We start from the raw sequence: 8850 nt of genomic DNA on the forward strand, positions 1-8850 counted from the left end.
AAAAAATGACTACATCCAAATCCAGGCTCAGGCTTGCCCAGGAAAGATGTGATCTAGATGCCATGTACTCATGGTAGCATAAAAGCTGATGGTGAGAAACAGGGCCACTTAAACTGTCCTGATAGGATTTATAAACTAAGAGGAAGAAAGAAGTAGAGGGCCAAATAGCTCTCCTTTGTGTATCTACTGAATCATCAGCTGTTTTGGCTCTGCTGCTAATCAAGGAACTCTGTCATGTGCAAGCCCTTTAGCCTTGAGCCATATATGGCTGCCAGCAACCACAGGTTCCACCAGAACCAGTAATTGTAACTCTAAGCATGGTCCATGGGATGACCCAATAGGTCAATATAATAAACTCCCTAAGGGAAGGTATTGTTTAATTTTTGTCTTTATTTTCTCCACATCTAGCATAGTGCCATGCATATTAATAACTGTTGAATTGTTTGCCACTTCCTTTTCCAAATGCTCACAAACCATATTTAATTAATGTATTCAGGAATTTTTGCCTGGAATTAAAATGAAGGTAATGGTTCAAAGAATTCACCTTCTTTCCCTTTTAGAAATTAATATATTTGTCTTGTCTGTGTTACCTCTCCCTTTTACCATGACTAAATAAATGTTGCAATCAGCAACTTAGTAATCATAAAAATAAACTGTTTCGGTACCTAGGCTGTAGTCCATTCAAGTCAAGTGACTTGAAATCTATGAGGACAGATAGGCATCATCTCTTCACTTATCTTTGGTTTCAAGTCCTCATTAACCATTTTTGTTTCTAGCCACCTAGACAGGTAGGTAGAACAATGGATAGAGTACTGGGCTTGGAGTCAGGAAGTCCTTTGTTCAAATATAGCCTCTTACTAGCTGTGTAACCTTAGAGAAGTCACTTAACCTCTGCCTGCCTCAGTTTCCTCAACTGCCAAATAGGGATAATAATAGCATAAGAATGTCATGGTAATTAAACAAGATAGTATTTGTAAAGTGCTTAGCAAAGTGTCCAGCACATAGTAGGCATTATATAGATGCTTATTTCCTTCTTTTCATTTCTAACCTGAAAGTCATTCTCCTTGATAGATTTTTAAAAATCCAAGTAAGAGTTGAGTGGTTCTTCCTTCTCCTTGTTATTTGTTATCATTGTCTCTCCCATCCACTCTTTTTTCCTTTGATGGGCATAACCTATATACTCTGTTCCCTTCTTTTATTTTTATGTACATGTCTATTAAATATATGAGTTGGGTAATGATCTACCACTGGTCTCTTTTAAAAGTTTTACCTATTCTTTCTTACTAGAGTTATATAGCATCATATCTCAGTTTACTTGTGCCTGGTAAAGTGAATTTACTGATAAAATCTACTTTTAATTAACATAGTGCTCAAAAAACAGCAAGTGGTTTAACAAGATTCCTGCAAAGAAACCACAAATTGAAGATAAGACTAATTATGTGAGCACATGGAAACCATGAAAGAAATCCTTGGACTTCTCATGGGGAGAGAGGCATGGCACAAAGCATGTGGCTTTGAGATACCAATCTCCTCGAGGAGACTGACAGGTACTTTTATAGGGAATTGATGGGAGTGACCATCTCACGGTGGAAAGTTCCTTTAGTGAGGGAGGACCATCCCCCACTGGTGGTGGCTGGAGGAATTTGGGTGAGGGGTGGCTGCAGATCTCTTCTCAACACAAAGGAAGCAGCCCCACCTAATTTTGTCACCCCAGGGTTGAGGGAGACTTGAATGAAGTGTGGAGGTCCTGGAGCTAGCTCAGTCCAAACTGGTTCTTATCTCTCTAGGTGTATCTGTGCTCTGGTTTAGTTTTAGTTTTTCAAGGAGAAGGTTCTTTGATGTGCCCCCAGAGAACTTCTGGGGTGCCTTGGGCCCATAACAGTATAGTGGACGAAGGGTGTTTCCAAGCTGGGTGACTCAAATTGTGGCAGCACTTTGAGTGGTCTTTCAATGTGAGCATAGCTCTGAGCAAAGGGTACACGAAAGAAAGAGAAAATAAAGATGTTCCATAGATCAAATGAAATTAAAACAATGGCTTGAGGTTCCTTACTCTTAAATGAAGGATTCTTAGACCTCAAAACAGCAACAAATTTGGGTCACTTCTTTACCAAAGAAGCATCAGCTGAGGAACATGCAAAGAATGGTAAATAAGATCAGCTGTAGTGGAGAAGGGAAGAAGAGGCATCTAATGATCAGAATCACAGAGTTTAGAGTCAGAAGCAATTTCAGAAACCATCTAGTCTGATCTGCACCTGAACAAGACTCCCCTCTACAATGTAACTGACAAACGGTCGTTCAGTTTTTGTTTGAAGAATTCTAGGGGCAGCTAGGTGGCGCAGTGGATAGAGCATTGGCCTTGGATTCAGGAGGACCTGAGTTCAAATCCAGCCTCAGACACTTGACACTTACTAGCTGTGTGACCCTGAGCAAGTCACTTAACCCCAATTGCCTCACCAAAAAAAAAAAAAAAAAAAGAATTCTAGTAGGGGCAGCAAAGTGGTGCAGTGGATAAAGCATGGGTCCTGGATTCAGGAAGACCTGAGTTCAAATGTGACCTCAGATACTTAATACTTACTGTGTGACCCTGGGCAAGTCACCCTGATTGACCCACAAAAAAAAGAATTCTATTGAAGGGGAACCCACTACATGCTGAGAGGTACCCCATTGTACTTTGGACAGCTCTGATTGTTGCAAATCTTTTTTCTTATGAGTCTTGTTTTCTTACTTTGCAACTGCGTGGGACAATTATGGATTTGAGTCAGATTAAACTCTGAGGATGGATTCTGAAAGATACCTAGCCCCCTGAGAATAGCTAGCTTCTCACTTTGCCTAAAAGTTAATTGCTTGTCAAATTCTCACTGTCTCCTTTAAGTTTTATTGTTGAGATAATGGACTTGGGACAGTTCTGTAAACTTTGGGGATGGGGTCTGGGAGATATTCAGTCCCCCAGTAAGTTTTATTACTTGTCACAGTTCTACCAATTAGCACTATTTACTTTACTTCTGCTTAGTTCCCACATGCCAGCTACACCTTAGTTTATGGCCTGTAATAAAAAAATTCCCCTCTCACACGTCAGAATCCCAGTCCCTGTCATGATAAATTGCAGTCAGATAAGGGAGTGATTTCTGCCTCGCTCTTTCTTTGACATTCCTCAGACTTGTACCCCTTCCCCTTCTCCCCTTTGTTCTTGGACATGTCTCCAAACATGGATCATGAGCTGGGTACGCATCTTGGGTGAGACAGGATTGGATATTAGATTGTGAGCTCATCCACCCTAGGCGTACGTGGGGACAGTCCTTTTCAAGATTACTATAAAAACCTAGAGGTTTGGGCATATCTTTGCAAGACTTCAATGTGTAATTGGGTTTTGCCTGTCCTCATGAGGATGTAATAAATCTGTCTCTGCTTGACTTGGTGGTCTCCTCGAGTTATTTGGATAAACTGAGGCAGTTTGTCCCAAACAGCAATTTACACACATTCTTTGTAGTTCTGCCCTCCATAGGATGTCTGTTTCTTTTCCTATGCTACAGGCCTTCAAGCCTTAATTCCCCACTACCTTCCACTTCCCTGTCTTCTCTTCCCTTGGCTAAATACCCTCAGTCACTTCAAGTGATTCTCACATGACATGGTTTTCAGTCTCTTTACTATGCTGGTCCCTTCCTGCAGAGGTAGGTGGGGATGCAGTGGAGTCAGGAAGTGTTCAAATTTGGCCTCAGACACTAACTAGCTATGTGACTTTGGATAAGTCACTTAACCTATTTGCCATAGTTTCCTCAACTGCAAAAATGGAGCTTCTACCTCACAGAGTTGTGTTAAGGATCAAATGAGATTTTACTTTGTAAAAGTACTTAGCATAGCACTTCGAACATGGTAGGTGCTATATAAATGTTATTCCCTTCCCTTTCCCCCATTTTCCGTGTATTATCTAGATTATGAATGTGCTTAAAAAGTGGTGCCTATAACCAAATACAATACTCCTTATGTTGTACAACCTGGAAGAGAAGAGCAGGGCTTTCCTCTTCCTAGTCCTTGACACTTCACCTAACTTAATGTGGCCAAAGATCACATTAGCTTTCTTGGTTGTGATATCATGCTATTGACTCACATTGATTGAACCCGTAGTCTACTAAAATCCTTAGAAGAGATTTCAAAGGTAAAAACCAAATGTTTGCCATACATCCTCCTTCAAAACCAAAACTTCCTCATGCTCTTTACTCCCTCCAATACCAGAATCCCATACAAACATTTTGTTCCCCTCAAAAGGAGGAAGGTAGGAGCACAGACAGAGTCACAATGTTTCATAAGATACGGTCAATGCTGAAGGAACATGAAGAGGGTGGATGCTCAAATGTTTGGTTCATGTATTCTTTGCACACCCAGAAATAACATTTGTATTTTTTTCTTTTCTTTTTTGGGGGGGGGGCAGGACAATGAGGGTTAAGCGACTTGCCCAGGGTCACATAGCTAGTAAGTGTCAAGTGTCTGAGACTGGATTTGAACTCAGGTCCTCCTGAATCCAAGGGCCAGTGCTTTATCCACTGTGCCACCTAGCTGCCCCGTGGTTTCTCCTTTTTAATACCCTACAGCAAGTACCTCTCAACCTGACACTCCTCTCTTCACATCCACATCTGTAGTCTTCACATACAGTTCCCAGCACTGGTGAACCCTAGCAGTTCATGGTGCCATGCCAAGAAAACACAAAAACTTTACACGGAACATTTTCATGTTATGTCTTGCTCCACAACCCACTCCTGGCAACATTTCTTATCTGATTGACCCTTTAGAGTCAGTGTGGTGTAGTGGATAGAAAGTTAACCTCTAAGTCAAGAAGAATTGGTTCCAAGTCTTGTCCTTGAAGCATATGTGACCCTAGGCAAGTCACTTAACCCTAACCTTTGGCAGGAGGTCTTTCTTGGTCTTCCCTCCCTCTGCCCACTCAAAGGCAAGTTATAGAGAAACCTTTAGGTCTTCAGTGTGCAAAGGAAATGGCAATTCATTTCCTTTAATGTGTTTTCCCCACTGGTAAAGCCACCACATTTCTAATGTTAAACCATTTTACAATGCCGAGGACTTTGGTAGTAAGAACTTTTCCCCCCAGGCCTTGATGAAGTAGCTAAAATTCCTAAGGAAGTAGAGGCTGCAGAGGGAGTTGCCAGGTCCCCTTTCCACAATTGATTCTCTGCATGCTGGCTATGGAGACTGAACTGGACACAGAACTGTTGGGCTTTGGGTCCTGGCCTATCTACATATGAGTCTGAGGGGATGTGGTGGCAGAAATTTGACTTAACCATCACATGATGCCTCCTGTCTCTCTCTCTCCCAGTGCCTTGCCATTTTAGCTAGGTTGGCTTGCCTGGCCTAGGGGTGGCGGTTGGTTAGTAGTTGATGGGGATGGTAGGCCCATTAGGCACAGGGATTGCTGTCCTGGATGATGGCTGCAGAGGCTAGGATCAAAGGAGGGCTGGTGGTCTGAGGGATGATGCACTATCCAGGGATCCTGGGATTATCTGCCCATTGCTGGAAATTTATGGTGGTAAAAGTGGTGGGTTCATTCTTCATAGTGGTATTTGCTCCTGCTTCTTATATATATTGACTATGTGACCCTGGGCAAGTCACTTAACATTTCAGAGCTCTGGGCAACTCTCGACAATTTATCAATTTCAGAGAAGTTGGTATTGGTAGGGGAGAAACTTTCTCAATTGGGAGCTCCTGATACCTGTGAACTCACAGTCCATTTCCTATATTTCTCCATGTGAAAGCATTTTTCCCTTTTTTTTTTTTTTTTGGTGGGGCAGTGATGAGGGTTAAGTGACTTGCCCAAGGTCACACAGCTGGTAAGTGTCAAGTGTCTGAGGCCGGATTTGTACTCAGGTCCTCCTGAATCCAGGGCTGGTGCTTTATCCACTGCACCACCTAGCTGCCCCCCATGTGAAAGCATTTAAAATACACAGCATGTCCTAAAAGTCTTAGTGCCAGTTTAGTAGCTTAAACCAGCATTAAGATTTTTGAGACACCCTTATAACTATGTGATAAGAACTAATATGATCTTCATAAGAATAGTTTAGCTTACTGACCCTCCTTTTCTTCAGAAAAAAAAAAATTCTGCAACTGAACAAACTTTCTCTCCTCCCAATCCATTTACAGAGTAGGGATATTCTGACAAATACTCAAACTGGGCCAAAACCCAGGAGAGAAAGCAGGGGAACTACCTGATGGCAGTGAGCCATCGGACTGCTTAGAGATTTTATTCCTTAGCATCTGTGGAGTAACTAAGGCTCAGGCTCTGAGAGCTGAAGAGGTGTCTACCATCCCAACTCTCTCAGAGAGCAGTAGATGAGCAAAGACCTCTATTGACTTCATGAAGTAGACTTGGATTATTGGGACGGGGGAGAGGAGGCAGAGAGGAAAGGGACTTGAAACCATTCTACAGAGGGCTGTAAAAGAGACGACATTTTAGGATTGGGGGAATCGGCACTCTTTGGAAAGAGACTTTCACTACCTACAGCAACTTTGAAGGAATTTGTCCCTCCCCCTCTCCAAGTGACATCTCAACTCTGTACATATCACCTCATTTAAGAAACAGATCTGTATCTCTGTATTTCCCATAATGAGTTGGAGGTGTCAAGTATATAGAGGAAGAGGTAGGTAAGATAAGGAAGGATGCAAATGTCATTTATGGTTGACTTTGAAATGTAGTCTTGACTCTTCTACCTCCTCATTACCCCGAGACTGACCTTAACCCTGACATCTCAGTTCTACGTTATTCCCAGCAGCCCCAAGCCTGTCCAGGGAGCTGAGTGAATAAGAGTCCAGATCATTGTGGAAAATTTTCTTGTGGACAAGAGTTTTCATTGATCTGGAGCTTGAGGAGACATTGGGAATGATTTAGTGCAATTCTTGCACTTTATTTTTAAGTTTATTATTTTTTATTTTTCAAATTAATAAATATTCTCTCTCTCCCCTAAAAAAAGAAAAAGGAAACACTTGTGATAAATATGCAAAGTCAAGCAAAATACATGACCACACTGGCCATATATGTCCAAAAAATAAGGCTCATTCTACAGCCTGAGTCCATCATCTCTCTTTCAAGAATGGGTAGCATACTTCCTTATCAGTCCCCTAGAGTTCTGGTTGGTCATTGCATGGATCAGAGTTTTTAAATCTTTCAAAATAGTTTGTCTTGACAATGCTGTTTTTTTTGTTTTGTTTTGTTTTGTTTTTGTGAGGCAAGTGGGGTTAAGTGACTTGCCCAGGGTCACATAGCTAGTAAGTGTCAAGTGTCTGAAGCCGGATTTGAACTCAAGTCCTCCTGACTCCAGGGCCAGTGCACTATCCACTGTGCCAACTAGCTGCCCAAACAATGCTGTTTTTATCATATAGATTGTTCTTTTGTTTTAGCTCACTTCATTGTGAATCAGTTCATATGACTCTTCCAATGTTCCTCTTAAACCATCTATTTCATTTCTTTTTTTTTGTATTTCATTTCTTATGAAACAATAGCATTCCATTCCATTAATTTACTATAGTTAGCTTAGTCCAACCCACTCATTTTTTGTTGTTGCTTTTTTTGAGGCAATAGGGGTTGAGTGACTTGCCCAGGGTCACATAACCAGTCTGACCCCCTAATTTAAAGGTAAAGAAACCCACCTGCAAAATTACTTGCCTCAGCTCATATAGATAGGGGTTGGTTTTTTTTTTTAAGTGGAAGCAGAATGGGAACTAAGTATCCTCTGATCCCAAATCCGGTCTTCTTTCCATTATAACACACTGCATAGGATAGTCTGAATTTCTATGTATACAAAGTTCTTGCTAGATATAAGAAATGTAGTTTTTATTAGGATCACAAGCCCACTCTAAAAGAGTTTGGGATTTAACTATAAAAAAGGATAGACCAATAGGGATATATTGAGAGTCAAAAGACCTGGGGTGGAATCTTGGCTCTTTGGCTTTCTATTGGGGCTAGTCATGTATATCCTGGACCTCAGTTTCCTTCTTTGTAAAATGAAAGCCTTGGACCCAAGGATCTTTAAAGTCCTTCCTTTTCAGCTCATAATCTTTGATTTTATGGCTGTACCCACAGGAGAAAATATTATGCATGGCTTATAAGATAATTGTCACTATGGTATAAAACTCATCAATTAGGACAGAGAGTATGGGAGTGAAATAATGTGCCTGTGTATAAGAAACAGAAGCGAACAGCAGGAAATTCTGTGTGAGATGGGATGTTACTATCATTTCTTCCATCTTCTATGAGAATCTTAATTCTTCTGGTTGGAAAGCAGACAAGTCTCTACCCTCCTCCCCACCCCCACCCCCACCCCCCTCCAGCCTCAATGAAAAGCTCAGATTCTTACATGACTAACCAGCTTCGATTTATAAAGGACCCAAGAGATGAGCTGCAACCAGGGAGATGCAATCTGGACTTCGTCTTGGGGGCTTGGAAATGAGAAAACACCAGTGGAACTTGTATTCCTTTATTGGCTAGAAATAATGGAGGTCATTCCTTAATTAGCAAGAATAATTAGATAAAGTTCGAAGGTACCAGAGTGTGTGCTTAGGTGACCTTGCAAACTTGCCATCCTCACCACTATCGCTATTGACCTCCTCAGTCTTAAAGCATTCTAAAGTCTTCCCACCACAGGCCTTTGTGTTAGGAAGTCTTTCCCCAGCATCAACTGAATTACTTTGAAAAGTTGAGTTAGGGATCTTCCAAACTGTTTGCCCTAAGTGTGTGTTATGAATCTGTCCATGAGAAACCAATCTGTCTGTTGTCATTTGTTGGTGGTGTAGGGTGGCATTTTTTGTCTAAGATAAAAGCATTTTCTCAAAATGGACTCCAGAGATCCTTTT

Source organism: Dromiciops gliroides, chromosome 5 (genome assembly GCF_019393635.1).
Source record: "Dromiciops gliroides isolate mDroGli1 chromosome 5, mDroGli1.pri, whole genome shotgun sequence".
Classification (NCBI taxonomy): domain Eukaryota; kingdom Metazoa; phylum Chordata; class Mammalia; order Microbiotheria; family Microbiotheriidae; genus Dromiciops; species Dromiciops gliroides.